This window comes from Pseudorca crassidens, chromosome X, assembly GCF_039906515.1.
Source record: "Pseudorca crassidens isolate mPseCra1 chromosome X, mPseCra1.hap1, whole genome shotgun sequence".
Taxonomy (NCBI): Eukaryota; Metazoa; Chordata; class Mammalia; order Artiodactyla; family Delphinidae; genus Pseudorca; species Pseudorca crassidens.
The window spans coordinates 17,586,339-17,605,393 of record NC_090317.1 but is presented as its reverse complement, the minus strand read 5'-3'; the positions used below and the strand labels follow the sequence as shown (position 1 = coordinate 17,605,393).

The 19,055-nt window shown below is 42.9% G+C and overlaps 1 non-coding gene across 1 annotated transcript; it reads right to left on the bottom strand.

Moving 5' to 3' along the window:
- Positions 1 to 313: 313 nt before the first annotated feature.
- Positions 314 to 386, bottom strand: TRNAA-CGC (transfer RNA alanine (anticodon CGC)). The gene has a single exon. It is a non-coding gene; the product is annotated as a tRNA-Ala (tRNA).
- Between the last annotated feature and the right edge of the window lie 18,669 nt (positions 387 to 19,055).

Sequence of the window (19,055 nt, the reverse complement as noted above, 5' to 3'; positions counted from 1 at the left end):
GAGAAAAGTTGGGGACAACAGAGGCAGGGCCAGGTTTCAAACAGAATATTTCTTGTGCTCTTCGATTCACTGCAAGCAATGACCTTTGCACAAGATAGAAAAGGTACAACGCTGGCAGTAGAAAAGTGAGTTTGTGTCATATAATTCACTCAAAATTTGTGAAAAAACTGGAAGACATTTTGGAAATCACCCCTGCAGTTTGATTTCTTTTTAATGTTTATTTATTTAGGCTGTGCCAGGTCTTAGTTGCAGCATGCAGTCTTCTTAGTTGCGGCATGTGGACTCTGAGTTGCAGCACGCATGAGGGATCTAGTTCCCCGACCAGGGATCAAACCTGGGCCCCCTGCATTGCGAGTGCAGAGTCTTACCCACTGGACCACCAGGGAAATCCCTGCAGTTTGATTTTAAATGTTTGGAGAACCTTTTCTTCCTTGTAAGTGAAAAGCCTAAGATGGTTCAGGGGAAGTCTGTTCTACTTTCATCATGTTATCAGTAAGGTAAATGAAGAAATCAAATTAAGTCCACATGAAGTAGCCTTTGAAAGCATCTGAATTGCACTTCCTCATGCCAGCAGAATTTGACAGCTAATTATGGAGACCATAGATGATACAAAACTCAGGATTTCTCAAAATGTAGTAGTAACGCCTGGGTAGGGAGGACTGGTTCCGTTCATTACGGGAAATTCACAGCTTCCCTCAGGAAAAGTGGTTCCATGGGTCAGAGTCAGGCCTCATGCTTGGAATTAGGGGGTTCAGGTCTGACTGAAGCCCTCTTCTTCCTGCCTTGCTTTTACAGACTGAGAGGGGCACTAAGTCCCTCAAAGGAGAGCTCCCCACAGGAAGGAAAAGTTAGCCTAAGACGGAGCTAAACCAATGATGCTGAGTTGCCAGAATCCCTCCACAGGCCACCCAAGCAGTGAAGAAATTCATGGAGAGAAAGAAAGAAAGAAAAGACCCACAGCCGTGAGCAGAGCCAGCTGGGAGGGATGTTATTACTTTATTTCTGTTTTCTTAACTATGTGTGTGTGTGCATGTGTGTGTGTGCACGTGTGCGTGTGCATGTGTGTTGAGGAGGAGGGAGGATTGATTGCAGAAAATGTCTGGATCCACAGCACTCAAGATGGAAACTTTTGTTGATATAACTTCTCCTAACTTTCCTACACCTTCCTTCCCTTCTACTCCATTTCCCCAGTGGCTATCAAGAGCTGTATATATCTGACCACAAAACATCCAGTCAGTTCAAGTCAAAAATGCAGCCAGCCATCTGGATTGACTCAAACTCTGTCTACACACACCAATTGGCTTGGGGGTAAAAAAATGTAATTCAGTGGAACAACTGGTTATTTTTAAAACAAGGAGTTGAATTCAGACAACCATCCAATTAGTTGATTTCAAAATGCCTGTTTGGCGACATGAAAAGGGTTATTTTCAAAGGGCCTTGTGTGTGCATAAACAACCTGAATGCTATTAAATTGACGAGCTATTTTGGAATCAAGTAGATAAGGCCAAAGCGGCTGGACTCTGTTTATAAAGGGGAAACGTGTTAGGCTAGGAGAGTCCATCAAGCACTCCAGAGGGTGACACCTTCTGTTGGAAGGATGAGGTCTTTCACTTGACAGCAGCATAACCATACCCCGCTTTGTAGAGGCAAAGCACCTCATTCTTTTTTTAGGGAAACCTCCTGTGTGCCTTCTTCCTGGACGTGCCGTGCTAGCCAGAAGGCCAAAGATTCAAATAGACCCTCAAAGGCAAACGCGCTTCGGTTAGCTATTGCCACGTAACACATTTCCTAATGCACACAGTGATGTTAACTCGATTCTCTCTCCCGTTACGGGTTTCAGTCTCACTACATACAGCAAGGAAGCCTCGTCTGAGCCATTTGACCCGATTCGTGAAGAGTTGGGTCAGTTTAAACGGCACAGCTGTATCTCCCTGAGCTTTTCTCCCCCCTGAAATGTGAACGTTCTTTCCCCGTGTTACATGGCTAGGAAATGATTTAAGCAAAAAAGGGGGGACGAAGGTCTCCTCCTGAAGAGAATTTTATTTGCACTCCCCATGCTTTGTCATAAAGGGCATTCAACTGTGTTAATCATATAAGAAGTTTTAGAGAAGCTCTCTTTTTCACATTAGGCTTGAAACATCACCCCTGAGGGGGTGCTGATGGCCCCCTTAGAAAAGATTTCTTTGACATCTAAGACACAAAGGACTTCAGCAAACGTTCGGAGTTAAATGAGTGGTGCCTAAGTGCTGACTCTCCATCCCCAGTGACAAGCATTTACTAAGTGAAACTTTTGTTACTGCAAATGTCTTACTTGGGTGTGTCTTAATCCCGAATGTGGTGGAGGTTTTGTTTTAGTGTGTGTGTGTAGTGTGTGTGTTTTTTTAAAACATTTATTATATCAGAAAGGATTCTCACAATGGAAGCATTCATTGCCGTGGCTGTGGCTGAATCTTTACGTTTAAGACTGGTTAAGCTGCCCCAGGTAGAAGTGTTTGCACAGCTACAGAAGTATAGAATCGGGCTTCCCTGGTGGCGCAGTGGTTGAGAGTCCACCTGCCGATGCAGAGGACACAGGTTCGTGCCTCGGTCTGGGAAGATCCCACATGCCGCGGAGCGGCTGGGCCCGTGAGCCATGGCCGCTGAGCCTGCGCGTCCGGAGCCTGTGCTCCGCAACGGGAGAGGCCACAACAGTGAGAGGCCCGCGTACCGCAAAAAAAAAAAAAAAAAAAAAAAAGAAGTATAGAATCACAGCCCCCGAGTTGGAAGGGGGCCCATTAAGGCAGTCCTTGCCTTCGGGCATCTAGGCCAGAGGAATAGCCACCCTTCTCTTTAAGATCTCCAAAGACAAAAACTCCACATGCAGTTCTTTTGTTATAAGAAGTGTGAACTGTAAAACATATTTACAAGGGAATGATATTATAATCCATCTTTAAATTATTTCCTTTTTTAAACGTTTGCTTTCCCAAGCTTTAAAAACTTAATACAGTAAAGTAAAAACTTAATACAGTAAAGTTTCCTTTCTCCTCTTTTTGAGGAGAAATGTCCACATGGGACATTTCTCTCAGGAAATTCTACCAGAAATCATTACGTTTCTCCTAAAAAGCAGGTTTGCTTTTATCTTATAGATGCTCTGAATCAAGAGATGTTTCCTTTCTCCCTCTTACCGTTGGAAAGCTTAGAGCCAAATGTGTAATCAATGAACAGGACCCTATCCCAGCTTCACCCATTTTCCTTCCCTTATTTTTTCTTCATCCAAATTTCTTCACTTAGTTGTGTTTTTTGTTGCTGTTTCCGGGCTTTTTGGATCGGTCTGTTTCCATGTTTGTAAGCAGTTTCGTGAAACAATTCAGATCAGCAGAGGCTCTGGATCCCAGCTCCACCTTTTCCTAGTTTAACCTCTCTGAGTCTCAGTTTCCTCATCTGTAAAATGGAGATAACAATTGTACTTTCTACCTCAGGGGGTCGTTGTGGGCATCAAATAATAAAATACACGTATAGTGCCAAGCTGATAGAAAGCACTTTCATTATTAATATTATAACCATGCAACCTTAAATCATTTTGGGAGCAAGCAGGGCAAAAAAATAATTACTTATTCCCCAAATCAAAATTTCAGTCTTTTATCCCGCTTCTCCTTCTGTCTTTTGTATGAGTTGTCTTTCAAGTGAAATCATTTGATGTTTCACATTTTGATGGAAACTCCTTCTACTACCTTACAGGAGAGTGCTTCCCAAACTTGCTTGATCTTAAGAATCAGTAGAAGCACTTATTAAAAATACAGATTCCTGCTCTTGGACACCTAAAATTATTGCGTGAACGAGCAGTCCAAGCTCCGATGTTTCTGGGATTGACGTGTTCTATACTGGCTTTGATCATCAGCTTTTTGTGCAGTATATGCCACAGTCTACACTTTCCTCCAAGAATCTAATCACAAACTTCCAAACTTGTTTTCTATGTAGTGAGTGTCCCACTAACTTTTTTTTTTTTGGTTTTCATATTTTTCCTTCAGTGACTTTTTGCACCACTTATTTTTATTCTTTTACTTCCTGTCCTGCCACATGTTCGAGCCTATCTTTTTTCCAACTCCCGTTGCCCCTTCTTCGTAATAGCACGTCCTTCCCTACCCGTCACCCACAACATTCCTTTGGGTGAAGTATATCAGAGCTACGGTTGTTTGTTTGTATCGTTTTGTGACTGAAGGTATATGGACATTACCAGAAAAACAGTTACTCGGTAACCATTCCAACCCCTTCTTTGGGGAGAAAAACATCTGCTGCCTTCTTTTATTTTATTGGCCTGATTGATGGCTCTACAACACAGCGAAGAAGCAGCTCCACCCACCACAAGCTCTTCATCCTGCTGGGGAAGCCATACATAGTTGAGAGACCAAAAAGTGCAAGAAAAAAAAAAGATTGTATCCGCCTTCCTCTGTTTTCCATGGATAAATGCCAAATCCCTCATACTTAAACTTTTCCCCCTTCCTTTACTTTGCCTCCCAGTTTTCCTTTGAATGAATGAATAAATTGTCCACCCCTCCAAATCTTCTCAATAATCTACCTCTATAGCTCATTCCAGTGTTTAATCACCTTGACGAAAGAAAGAAAGGAAGGAAGGAAGGAAGGAAGGAAGAAAGAAAGAAAGAAAGAAAGAAAGAAAGAAAGAAAGAAAGAAAGAAAGAAAGAAAGAAAGAAAGAAAGAGAAAGTCTTGCTTACTAAAATCCTAAAAATCTCTCCTGCTTTATCTTAAGCCTATTTGGGCTGTTTCCCCTTGTTACATGTGTGTTGCTAGGTTAGTACAAGTATTTTCAAGATGAATTCTCGGCCAAAAGATCTTGCCACTGAGTCATCATCATCCTCATCTTTTTAAAAACATGAGCAAGTCTCAGCAGCGCTTCATTCACGTTAGTAAACATTACCTAGGGAAAGAAAGAACAGCCTTCAAGAACATGACATCATCATTAAAAATAAATGTTTACTGAGTCCCTACTCAGTGCTAGTACTGTTAGCCCTACAGATATAATAAGCATCTGCATTAGGCACACCTGCACACACGTGTACTCCGGTGTGCTAAGTCCAGAGAAGTGGCTCACACTAGAAGGATTATTGGAATTCCAAGGAAGGAGCAATTCTGCCCAAAGGCCCCGGGTGGTCACAAAAGGTAAGACTCCAAGCCCTGAAGAAAGAGTAGCAGAGAGCCTGAAAGAATTAATGTGAACAAAGACCAGGAAACAGGAATGAAAATAGTTTTGGGGGGGGGAAACAATTAGGAGACCGTTTGACGGGAGCAGACAGTTTCTGTAGACTGGAAGACGAGTGGGAGATAATAATGGAGCGGTAGACCTTAGTCTGCTTATAGAGGGCCTTGAATGCTAGGCTAATTAGTGTAGCCTTATCCTATAAGCAATAAGGAGCGCCACCGTCACAGATAAAAGAAAGCAGGAGTACGCTGGGGCTTCTGGGTACCTTAAAGGAAAGGAAGCAGGGACACTGATTTTTGTGAACTTTGTGAAATGGCTTGAGTTTGCATAACTGTTCTCCGTATTGGTGACTTTCTTATTCCCTTGAAGTAGCAACACTGTTTGGGAGGACAGCAAGAAGAGGATAAGGGAGAGATTACAGCCTACCCCAAAGGAAGTGAAAAGGACCCTAAGAAATGGAATAAGCGGTGGTGGTTGTTTTAAAAGTAGAAAAATAGACAAGGAAAATCTCTGAGGCTCACAGAAGGGGTAAGAAATGCTGCATATTTGGAACCAGCATAGGACAACAAAGTGCCTTTGAGGGCTTTGTAAGGAACCCTAGGTATTTTCCTACCAGCCAAACTTTTTCAATAGGATATCTCATGCTAATTTAGGGAAGGGGACTTAAATTGGCATTGTTAAATGAATGCACCATTTTGTGAACCCCAGAGAACTCCCAGAATATTCTGTAAATACTACCTTGTTGAACTCAGTGGGACTGACTAGGTATGAGGTAATATCTTAAGCCCCCTAATTTGAAAGCACTGCTTGGGCCATAGTGGCTCCCCATTTCCTCACTCAGATTTGATGCAAACGTGAAATAAAATTCTTTTCAGTCAAGAGTTGATTGTGCCCTGCTAAGATAAGCAGTTGGTTTGGATAGTCAAGTACTGCTCTCTGCTCTCTTCCTAATTCAATATGGCTTCAGTATTGTGAATGGGCGGTTGCCTGTCCAGGCCCACTTGGAAAAAGCTTCTGTCTCCACTGATCTTCATTTCCAGCTGAGCTGCTCTCTCTCGGTTCTAAATTCACTCCTGCCCCCTTTGCAAGTAGGGGATCACCAATGTTTACCTGACAGGGCACAAAGTGATTGGGAAAGACCCTGTTACCTCCTTCCATCCACTCTGCCCATTCGTCAAGAAGACAGGAAACACTGCTTTCCTCACTGACTTTCATGACCATTTTGCACCGGGTACATACTAGATATTCAATGGTATTTGCTGAACAAATGAATGAATGAATGTCGGGCCCTATCCTAGGTTCTGGGCATTCAGCAGTAAAGAAGAAGACAATATACAAAAATCCCCACTTTTATGGAGATTATATTGTAGGGAGAGAAAAGAAGGAACCATAAGGTTCCAAGTTATATCAGACACAGCACTGAGCACATGGTAAGAACCCAATAGATATGTGGTGAAATGGGACACTCTAATATAATAACGCATCTACTTTATGTTTCTCTGCCTCCTTAAAAAACTTAATATCCTCAAAAAGTTAAGAATATAATTACCATATGATCCAGTAATTCCCTTCCTAGGTATATGTCCAAGAGAATTGAAAGCAGAAGCTTTAACAGCTGTTTGTATACTAATGTTCATAGCAGCATTTATGCATACAAATAGAATATTATTCAGCCTTTAAAAGGAAGGAAATTCTGACACATGCTACAACTGGATAGACCTTGAGGACATTATGCTAAATGAATTAAGCCAGCCACAAAAAGACAAATACTGTATGAACTCACCTAAATAAGGTGTCTAGAGTAGTGACATTCATAGAGACAGAAAGTAGAATGGTTGGTTGCCAGGGGCTGGGAAGAGGGAGGAATGGAGAGTTTACCACATAATAGGTATAGAGTTTCAGTTTTACAAGATGAAAAAGTTCTGGAGATCTGTTGCCCAACAATGTGAAAATACTTAATACTACTGAGCTGTACACGTAAAAATGATTATGACGGTAAATTTTATGTTACGTGTATTTTACCACAATTAAAAAAAACTTAAGCATTTATTAAACCTCTTTTTGTGAGAATTGTTCAAAGATTAACAAACCCAAACCCTTTGCTGGAGTTTACATTGTAATACAGACCCTTCATGATGTGGCCAGGCGTGTCAAGGCCATACAGACAAGAGAACACAAACATTCAGCCCAGATATGGACAGGCAGCTGGATATTTACATTACCTAACAGAGCAAAGGTGAGTGCATTTTGGGATGGAAGGACGGCACACTGTCCACACAGCATGATTTGACTAGATGGTGCCCCTGATCCATTTCTCAAAAATATAGCAACGCCACTGCCTGTCATACAGTCCAAAATTATAGTCCTTTCGAATCCTGAAGGGTTAGGATCTTCCACAATTCCTAATGAGTAGGCAAATAACCCAAGAAGGGACAAGACTGGTTTTCAGCGAACAGTTTCCTTCTTGTTTTTTATTACAGGGTTCCAGGATGAGAGAGGAAGAAGTGGGGGAGGAAAGGAGATGCGTGGGCAACCAGATCAACTTCCCACTTTCACACTCAAGTGGAGGAGGCAGGGAGGCAAATCCACATTCACAGAGGCTTAGAGGGGCTGTTCTCCCCTCGAAGAATGGAGAGTAAAGGAAACCCATTTCTAAACAGTAGCACTGACCAGCTTCCAGAGGTAGTGATCTCCATTCCTGCTACCAGAAGTGCTCTAGCAGACGCCGGGGTGGGGAAGGGGTATTTCTCCTAACTCTGCATTCTATGCTTCTCTTAACAGAGACAGGTGGGTGAACCTCCTTTACTTCACCCCACCAGCAGCCACACCTCAGTCCCTCAGGGGACACCAACTGTGTGTGAGAGATTCTAGAGACAGATGGATCTCTTTGCATTCTCCCTGAAGAAGAAGTTTGCTGGGCAGGATTCTTTAAACCACATCGCAAATGCATTTTTATCTCCGTAAAGGAAAAAACTGTTTCTAAGGACTTCAGCACATTGTTTATGAGTCAATGGAAACTGCTAATAACAAATGGGTCTTATCTATTCACGAAAGCAAGTCTCTGAGAATCTCTCTTGGGAACCACTGTGAACAGCTAGTTTGAGTTATTGTACACATAGACTTCAACTAATAAAAGGGCATGTTTTAAAACATTCCAGAATTCCAACCTGTCACTAATTCACATTGGTCTCCTTGCCTCCACCCCCATTAGTCCAAATAGATGAGATTTTGCTGAGGCAGATTTTCGAGTAGTTTGCAAGTGGTAAAGAAAAACAGGGGATTTCTCTCACCCTCTCTCTTAATTTGAGACACATTGTCTGACATCTCACTATTAGGATCAATAGGTGACAATTTTTCCCAACTTGTTATTTACCTTGGTTCTCACTAGAAAGTTGCATTACAGCAAGAATGGGCACCGACTTTCTTGCAGAGTGCCAAACAGATTTGTTTTTCTTTGACTGACTCTCTTCTGGTCTCATGACAGTTATTAAGCTAATGTTAAATTAAATTAGCTTTCATTCATTTGTAAACATGAAGCCCAAATGCTCATCAAAAAGATAACTTAGAGGTATCCTAGAGGATGCTCTGGCCAGTCACTCTCTTTGAAACATCTCTTTGGATTGCAATGATACCTGTGATGTGTTATTTTTGAATAATATTTTCTAAGATCATCAAGCTATAAATGCATGCTCAGAAAAAAGTTAACCATAAGCTATTTAACGGACATGTAGAAAGAGAATATTTAAATGAGAATTTCATTCTTCTAATCAGATAAAGAGCACTTCATCTCTAAAGCATGTGGGAGCCCATCATGCCAAGGGTTCTAGTCTTTATGTGGTAGTTGGAGTTTCCCAAGAAGACATCTAGCCAGGTTCAGAAGCTTTAAATAGGTCTTTGGTTTTATATATGTGTATACACACACACACACACGTCAATCTATAGTTGTATTTGTTTCCTATATGACAGGAATTGTGACTTGCTGTTGAGAAAGCATTTTGAGAGCCATAGGAATGAAAAAGAAACAATGATGCTTTTCTGGTTCTGATTCTCTTCAATAGAAAGGGAGAGTCAAGACTTGGTGATAGGAGCTTACCTGGTGAGCTTACCCGGTGAGGAGCAGGTGAGAAATGTGACTGAGGGTCTGAGGTAGTTTGGTGCTAAGAGGAAAATACTCTGAACTGGGATTTGTAGCCCAAATACTTATCAACCTTCACCTCCCAGCATGCACCTCATGAAATAAGCTTTTTTTTTTTGCGGTACGCGGGCCTCTCTCGTTGCGGAGCACAGGCTCCGGACGCGCAGGCTCAGCGGCCATGGCTCACGGGCCCAGCCGCTCCGCGGCATGTGGGATCTTCCCGGACCGGGGCACGAACCCGTGTCCTCTGCATCAGCAGGCGGACTCTCAACCACTGCGCCACCAGGGAAGCCCATGAAAGAAGCTTTAAATGCTTATGAGGCAGGCAGCTTATAACAACAAAGGGATTCCCCTTCCAAGAAGTTTCCGGTCTGAGATGACACACGTAGTACAGAAATATTCCATTGTTAACCAACGTAATATATGCACTAACTGAGGGATAGAAGAGCATAAGCATTTTAGCTTCAAAGGCAAAGTCAACAAATTTGAGATGCATAATCTTACAATTAAGACTTCAAAACCAATTTTCAAAGTACAAGTAGGTACAAGCCAACAGAAGAGGGCTAAAGAAAAGGCAGGATCAGTGATGCTGTGGCCAAAGCAGGTGGAAGTGAATCTTAGGGAGGTGCTTTTCTTATTTAAAAGATGCTTTCTGCTACCTCCTCTATGAGGTCTTTCCTGTCCCTCACTCTTTCCCTGGCTACATTGGGCCACTCTTTCCTTTTGGTCTCTCTGTACATACTCCACCACATCACCCATAACAACGTACTGCATTTCTGTTTCCGTGTCTGTGTCCCCACTGGACTTTAAGTACTTTGAAGACAAAGTCTTCTTATTCTTTCATGTGTCTTCATCACTCTAGCTCAGTACCTAGTACATAGTAGGTGCTCGACACTTTTTTTGAATGGATGATATCCCATAATACCCTGTGATGAAAAGAACCACAGCTAAATAAAAGTTCCTGTTAAACTTATGTCAAGCCAATTTAGGGCTCCACGGAAGAAAGAGAACTGTAAGTTCCCAGCTCCTAAATCAAAGGTTGAAGGCTCGCTCCTCCCTAGCCATAGCTCCTTGATATGGCTCCTGATTAATAATCTGTTACATCCTCAAAAGGGGTCATTTTAAGGTAACACAGAGGAGCTCCCATGACCTATTGACCTTTTATATCACCAAAAAGGAGCTAACTTTGGGTCAAAGGATGGCAGAATACTTTGCTGTGATTCACATATTACCCAGAAACCTTTGGCTTCCTGGAATTCATAATAAAAATTCCAAATCCCCAGCAATAACTTTCAAACCCCACAATTCTTGCTAACACAGCAGAGTAACACTTGGATTCTATGCCAGGCCTCCTGACCTTTTGTTAATTGCAAAATAAACAGATCTCCAGTTTAGAGGGGCCTTCTCCTTTTATGGGCTCCCTGCAGTGTAGGCACTGCTTGAATGGTATTTATTTCGGCCATATTTGCTTTCCAACACTTGTTCAGAGCAAGAGGCAGGTGTCTGGGAGCGGAAGGAATAGGGATTGGAACAAGAAGAGAGAAGCAGGCGCCCTGCAAGTGCTGAAAGTGCCCAACTTATTCTTCAGAAGAGGTTGAGGTCCTAGAAGGAGGTATGGAAATGAAATTTTATTTTAAAAATCTTCAACAAGTGTATCTGAGCCCCTACTTTTGTGTCTTCCCCTTCTCTTACAGAGCTCACTATGACAGAAGCAAAACAAAAAGCTGGGGGAGCCAAGAGGAGAGATAACTCTTCTCCTCTGGCCAATGCTAGTGACTGGCAAACAAATGTGCTAGGGAATGGCTGCAGTGGCATCATGAAGATTGGCCACAGGTCGTGGATCTCCTCAGTTTTGCGGATTCAGAAACTTAATTTTATGTGTTGCTCTAGGGCTAATCAAACTCCAAGGGATTGCTCCATGATAAAACAGAAAGTCAAATATTAATATAAATGACAAACTAAAATTACTTTACTATGTATTTACTATATGCCAAGAAATGTTCTAAGTGCTTTATATTGAATTATCTCATTTAACACTCATAGCAACACTACGAGAAAAGTACTATCACCACCTTCATTTTTAAAGTAAATAAACGAAGATTCAGAAAGGCTAAGACTTGCCCAAGCTGGTCAAGTTAGGATTCTTATAAAAGTCTGTCTTATTCTAAAGCCCATGTTGTTAACCTTACACACACAGTCACTCTTTATTTTACACTGAAAAATAGTACTTGTTGCCTACTTTGTGCATTCTGTCCCTAAGAAGGAAGATAATGAAAACCGAGTTGAGTCCTGAAGATTGTTTGGTAAGTGTCAAAATCAGAACAAGGAGCTCAATGAATACCTTACATGGATGACTAGTTAAGAGTCTCAAACTATGCCAGCCTACTGAATTAGACTCTTTCACCCCTGCTCCATAGATTCCAGACCTTAAGTCAATCAACCAGGACACTCTCCTCCAAAACGTCAATGATTAAGACTAACTCTGCCTTGCTGCTTTTTCTGTCCTTAAATATCCATATTTGGGCCCTATCTTTAACCTCAGTCAGTGACTAGGGTCTTAGATACTATCCTTGCTCAATTTCTGCCAACCTTTTTCTGAGAGCTGGATCCTGCTCTCCCTAAATCCTATGCCTCCACCATAAGGCTGCTCCTTTTACCAGACTGGCCCTTCGAGAACTCCTGATGACCAGAATTATACCTGAGTTAGCTATTTCCTTTGGACCACCCAGCTATCCTGACAAAAGGCCATTAATTTATTCATTTAACTAATCTTTACTGTGTGCCTACCATTTGCCAAGCACTGTGCTAGGGGCTTGAGGGACCAAAAGGAGGGATATCTTATGCCATCATGATGCTAATGTCTTGGGCTTGGGATATAGTACAAGAATCACCCAGGTTTATCAGTTAAGGTCTGGGCAGGAAACAGATGGCATACTCAAATTGAGTAATGTAGGGAGAATTTCATAAAGGGGATATTTATAAAGCTGTGAGTAGAGTGTAGGAACCTCACAAGAGACAAGGTAGTACCCAGGAAATAGTAATAGCAGGGAGCTATTATCCACCCGAAGGGCCAAGGAGAGGGAACAGTGTGAAGAGTGTGGTTTTATAGGAGCTGTGGCCTTCAGTAGAGGGAAGCAGCTGCTGCCAGTACTCAACCCATCAAGAGAGAGCCTAGGGAATAAATACTCCAACTCCACTCTCCTTCCACCCTCCAATGTCCAGTCAGTGCCAAACACAACCAGAAGTCAGGAGGCAAGGGAGCCCATTAATGCAATCCAGATGGGTCAGCCTCCCGTGGCACAGAGTAGGGTGAAGGGCAGATCTGGATATCTAGTAACACTATGCAACTTGATTATTTCCTCCCTAGCCCCAACCTGCTCCTGAGAGCAGATTCCTTCCACTCCCTCCTTCCTGCTTACTCCATACGCCAGAGAGCACTTCTTACCACGCCACGTGAGACATCCCAGTCTTCACATTGAGTTTCCCAAAGACTCCATGACTATTTAGTGACAAAATCAGATCACAGACCTGAACCACTCTCAATCCAATGTGTTTCCTTCTACGGTACCTCATTCTCTGCTAACATCGTGATGATGATGATGATGATAGCTGTCATGTTTTGAACTCTTATGATGTGCCAGGAACTCTGGTCTTTTACATAGAATGCCTTGCTCTGAAAATAGTGTGGAGTCCATAGGTGTCTAATCTTGGGCAGGGAAAAAACCTGACTTCCAGTGGACAAGTGAGAATAAACACCAACTTCTTACCTTTACAGACAGTGGAACATTTTTATGGGTACCATTTCCATTCTGCCTCTGTCACCCTTCAATTGCTGTGTACCAGATGCAAAGAGGATGTGGTTAACACATTCTAATTATGGGCTCTAGGAAGAGAGCTGCTTTTATGGAATGCACTCCCGCTGCCGCTTCGGCTTCTGTTGCAGAGGCTGCTGAGTGTGTTAAATGCTCTCTCCAAATGCCCAAGGGGCACCCTCAGGATTTGAACATGCAAACAGAGGAGCTTAACTATGGATACTGAGAACTAGAATGATTCCATTTATAGCCTAAAGTCCTGAAAGGCAAGGTTAAGTGTTTAAGGGAAAACTCCAACTGCACCTAAGGGTCAAGACAGTTTCACCAATGATTTGATATCTAGTTCAGTTCCCCCAAAGTTACAGAATCTGTAAAGGAATCCAATCTCTACTTACTAGACCTGCCTGGGGGGGTGGGTGCACGGGTGGGGAGGTAGGCTGAACACAAGTCCAGTAGGAATTCCCCCATACACGCAGAGCAGCTTATCTTTGTTCACCAAATGTTTACCCAATAGTATGTAAACTCCACCAGGTCAGGGATTTTTGTCTTGCCACCCCTTTCCATTGCAGTATCTCTAGCACCCAGCATGTTGTCTGATGTATAGTAGGTGCTCAATAACTATTTGTTAAATTAAAGAAGCTGAAGGTTTCTTCTGCCACCCAAAGACTCCATAGTAACTCCCAAGGTTATGTCAGTTGGAAATTGCTCTGGGCATCTGGAGGATACTGTCCCTCCCATTCTCTCATATACTGGAGTTTAACACAACCTTTGCCATAGCATTTTTTCCAATCGTGGTCAAAATAAGCCTTTTAGTAGCATTAGTTCACCCCAAAGCTACTCAAATAAGTCAAGTGAATATCATTAGACCCACTTGAAAAAAATTTAACGATTTACTCCCTTGTTTTGGATATCTTGGCGTTGTAGTTGAGTTTGAGAGACTCTTAGAAAAGAGATAACAGGCCAAACCTCACTTGACACCCAGTACCATAGTTAATGTTAACTGTTTCTGCACTAGTGAGCTTTTCATTATTCAATTGCTGCCCCAGCTCCAGAGATGTGGGGCAACTGACAAGATGGGTAATGAGCTTGCATTTTCTTTATACAAAGCCATTAAGAAAGTGGGTGGTCTCCACTTATTTTGCAGCTTATTCAGATCAGTAACCTTCTTTCTTCTTTTCAGATACATTCTTTCCTATGGCTGGAGACTCAGGGCCAGAAACAGAGCAAGTTTAGCTGCATTTATACTCTGTGTATTGCTCAGGGGAAGGACATGCCTGTTACACCAAGGATTTGCAAGACGGTCAATTTGCTTCAAGCAAATCAAACCAGACTGGGAAGCACTCTAACTTTCAAATAGATTTTATTTCCAGACCCTTAACTGAGATCCCCAAGGTGGTCTACTTGGACTAACTAGATTTCAGTCACACATGTATAACCTGCTAGATTTGTAAGTTCCTTGAGACCACTTACAACTGTCTGTCTTATTCAGTGCTGTGTCCTCAGTGTCTAGCTCAGTGTCTGGCACATAGCAGGTAACCAATGAAATACTGATGAATAAATGAAGGAATCCTTTCTAGATCAACTTCTAATAAGTTTGCTGGCCAAACATCACAGTAAATATTTTAGGCATCTCCCAAAGAAAGACCAGTGGTGAGGATGATGACGAGGAATAACTTCTACTCTCTTTTGGATCTGAGCAGTCATGGGTTTAGATCATGTGGTCATTCATTCATGTAACAAGCATTTATTGAAACAGGTACCATGCTAAGTACGGGGAATACAAAGGTGAATAAACTGTAGTCCCAGTTGTCAAGGAGTTCAATCTGTCTACGGAATAGACAATAAAATAATTGCAATGCTATCTAATAAGTGCTTGAGAGGATAGGCACTGGGGGCCGTGGGAGCACAAAGGAGGGACATCTAGTTTAGGCTGAGAGGTTAGGAAAGGCTTCCCAGGAGAGATGAGAATTAACTGTATTTTCGTAGGGCAAGTGGAAGTTAACGAAGATGAAAAAGAGAAAGGCATCCCACGCATGCTTTAGGCATTTAGCATGATGTTTCCAAGGCACTACAGGTAGTTGATACAGTTATTATTGACATCTTGGCCTGGATGATTCACTGTTGTGGGAGGCAGCAGTAGCTCTAGATCCTATCCACTATTCCAGTAGCGCCTCACTTCCCTGAGCTGCGACAACCGAAAATGTCACCAGTTATTGCCAGATGTTCCTCCGGGAGCAAAATCACCCCTAGTTGAGAAACAGTTAGAGCCAAAGGTATGTGTGAGGAAGTGATGGGAAACAAGATTGGAAAGCCAGGCAGGGGTCCAGGTCATGAAAGCTATGTGCACTGTGATAAGAAGTTTGGACTTTATCCTGAAGATCACAAGAAGCCCTTGAAGTATTTCAAGCTAGAAGATAATATGCTCAGATGTGTGTTAAGACTATCACTGTGGCAGCAGTGTAGAGTGTAAATTTGAAGGGGATGTGTAGAAAGACTGGAAGCGGGGTGATGAGTCAGGAGACTCTTGCAGTCAGCCAGAAGGGAAGTGATGAGAGTCAGTGTTAAGGCAATGGCAGTAGGAATGGAGTAAAGAGGGAAGATTTGAGAGATATTAAGAAAAGTCAAATGTAAAATAGCTAGCGAGTGGGAAGCAGCCGCACAGCACAGGGAGATCAGCTCGGTGCTTTGTGACCGACCGACCACATAGAGGGGTGGGATAGGGAGGGTGAGAGGGAGACACGAGAGGGAGGGGATATGCGGATATATGTATATGTATAGCTGATTCACTTTGTTATATAGGAGCAACTAACACACCATTGTAAAGCAATTATACTCCAATAAAGATGTATAAAAAATTAAAAAATGGTACTGATGAACCTAATGGCAGGGCAGGAATAAAGACGCAGACGTAGAGAATGGACTTGAGGACACGGGGAGGGGGAAGGGTAAGCTGGGACAAAGTGAGAGAGTGGCATGGACATATCTACACTACCAAATGTAAAATGGATGGCTAGTGGGAAGCAGCCGCATAGCACAAGGAGATCAGCTCGGTGCTTTGTGACCACCTAGAGGGGTGGCATAGGGAGGGTGGGAGGGAGGGAGATGCAAGAGGGAGGGGATATGGGGATACATGTATACGTATAGCTGATTCACTTTGTTATACAGCAGAAACTAACACAACATCATAAAGCTATTATACTCCAATAAAGATGTTTTTTTAAAGAAAAGAAAAGTAAAATTCTGAGGATTTAGTGATTTAGGGATGTTGGGGGGGATGAAGAAAAAGATGTGACTCCCAAGTTCCTAGTTTCAGTAATTGGATAAATTATGGGGCCATTCATAGATAAAGGAAACATAAGAAGAAAATCAGTTTGAGGAGGCCCATACATTTTATTACTGACATGTTGAGTTTGAGCTACTATAGGACATCCAAGTGAAAATGCTCAGAAGGGGATTTGCCATACTGGTGAGCATTAAGCAGAGAGTTATGGGAGCTACTGGGGTAGACGGGTCCTGAAAAGGAGCTAAGTGACAGCCTGTCATATCCTACTACATTTGCTACTACACAGCTCAGAGCCTTCTCTTGCCTTCATTTATTTAATAAACATTTACTAGGTGCCAGACCCTAGGCTGGGTGCAAGGGATATAAAGAAAAGTAAGACAGAGCTCCTGCCTTCAAGGTTCTCACTGTCCATAGAGGGAGACAGATAGGTAAATGTGCAATAATAACGCGGTTGGATAAGTGTTGTGATGCATAACTGCAGAGTGCTGTAAGAGCGGGAGAGGAAGAGCATCTAATGGAGTGAGTGCAAGGGGGAAAGGCAGAGAAAGCTTACTGGGAGGGGCAATATGGTGGAGAGGGGAAGAACCGCAGAGCCCATGAGAATGCACCCTGCAGGCCCCCAGCTAAGCAGCATTTCTCAACCCCAGCACTACTGATACTTTAGACCAGATCATTCTTTGTTGTAGGGGCCGTGCTGTGCACTGTAGGATGTTAAGCAGCGTCCCTGGCCTCCACCCGCTAGATGTCAGGAGCTCCCTCCTCCAACCTGTGACAATCAAAAATGTCCCCAGATGTTGCCAAATGTCCCCTGGAGGGACAAAATTAGCCCAGGTGATACTGAACTGCAAGGAGCATAATTTGATCAAGGGCCTGAGGTGCCATGTCCTGAAATCCATCCCTGAACGTGCACAAGGCTGCACTTCCCGCGGGCTGCCTTTAGTGAAGGGACGAAGCGCATCAGGGACCCTAAGGTACTCCTGCTGCGGGGAGAGGTAGGAATCCACTGACACCAGACTTTGGCTCAAGGACTCGGCGAAGGCCTCTCTTAACCTTTCTTTGACTACCTGGCAATCTAGGATGTTCCTACCAGACCTTCTTCCCCCTCTCTTCTCACCAGGGCTCAGACTTACATCTCAGTCTGATGGCTCTCAGCCTTCTCCAGCAACCTCGCCAGTTTCTCTCATACTGGGTGTCTCCCCTAATGAAATCCTTGCATGTTTAACCCCATATTGGCTTCTGCTTCTCAGAGGACCCAGACTAACATAGGCAGCCAGACGCTGGAATCAGAAATATCTGGGTTCAACTCCTGGTTCCTCTTACTAGCTGTGTGGCCTTGAGCAAGTTACCATACTTCTCTGAACCCCGTTCACCTGTATGTAAAATGGAGGTAACGGTGTCTACCTCAGAAGGTTTCTATGAGAATGAAACGAACCACTGCATCTAAAATATTTAGCACAGTGCTAGATACCAAGTAAGAGCTCATTAAGTGCTGACTCTTAGTAAAGGATGGCTATGTGGAGAAATGGCATTCTGAGCAGATTGGACAGCATGGTACACTGACTGGGTGGTGAGAAATGCCATAGAAAGGTGGGGAGGGATGTGAAATGGCATAAGCATTTCAGTACCTCGGAAACACAACGTGCAAGCAGGAAGCTATGAGAGATGATGTGAGAGGTAGGCAGGTCTAAAGCAGGACAATTCCAATCCTTTCAACCTTTTAAATTCAAGTTATATTCTTCAATCCTGTTATCAGCTCCTCTGAGCCTTCTTCAAGTTCACTACATCTGCCTTTATCTAAAAACCTAAACCTTCACACAAACTCCATCCAAATTCTCTCATTCAAAGTGTCTGACTAGTTGGGAGAGAGACTAAAGGGTTTGTTGCTTCACAGTTCCTCCCCTCAGGATTGCAATTTATGTGGCCCTGAATGGGGATTACTCGGAGGGAAAAAGATCTAATCGCTACTTGGCCCTTGCCCTGAAAACTCTTTCATTCGATCCAAAAACATTAACAGGGACCATTTTTCCCCTGAGGATAGTTAATCATTACCCCAACCTCCTCTTCTCTACCCTCCCCTCTCCCTACCACACACACATACACAAGAATAATCCAGACATATCCATGAGCATGAGAAATTTTAAATCTGCAATAATGTAACCAATGTGTGGGTGTTCTGCCAGCTAGACTTGAATTCAAGTCCCAACCCCAAGGATGAACAGTTACACAGTCTTCAGCAAGTCAGCCTCTGAGCCTCAATGTCCTTTTCTATATCATGGGGTTAATAAATGATACCCTGGATGAAAAGCATTTTGAAAACTACAAGGCACAGGACAGGTTACTATTATTCAATCTGTGTCAAGTTAGGGGTCTAAAGCTACCTCTCTGATGCCCTTCAGAATGTTCTGTGCTTTCCTTAACGTCCTTACCCAAGCAACAGATATGAAGAAATCCAATTGGTTTTCTAAGTAAGCAGAGAAACAGCTGCCCAAAGCTTCTCTGAGGGAGAAAAGTGTAAGCAAAAAATAGGACTGGTGATGCTAAACTCTGGACTGGGTTTCATTCATTCAGCTTTGCCAAACTGAAATTTCTCTCCCTATTCCCTATACCCACTCCTGAGACTTCGCTAATC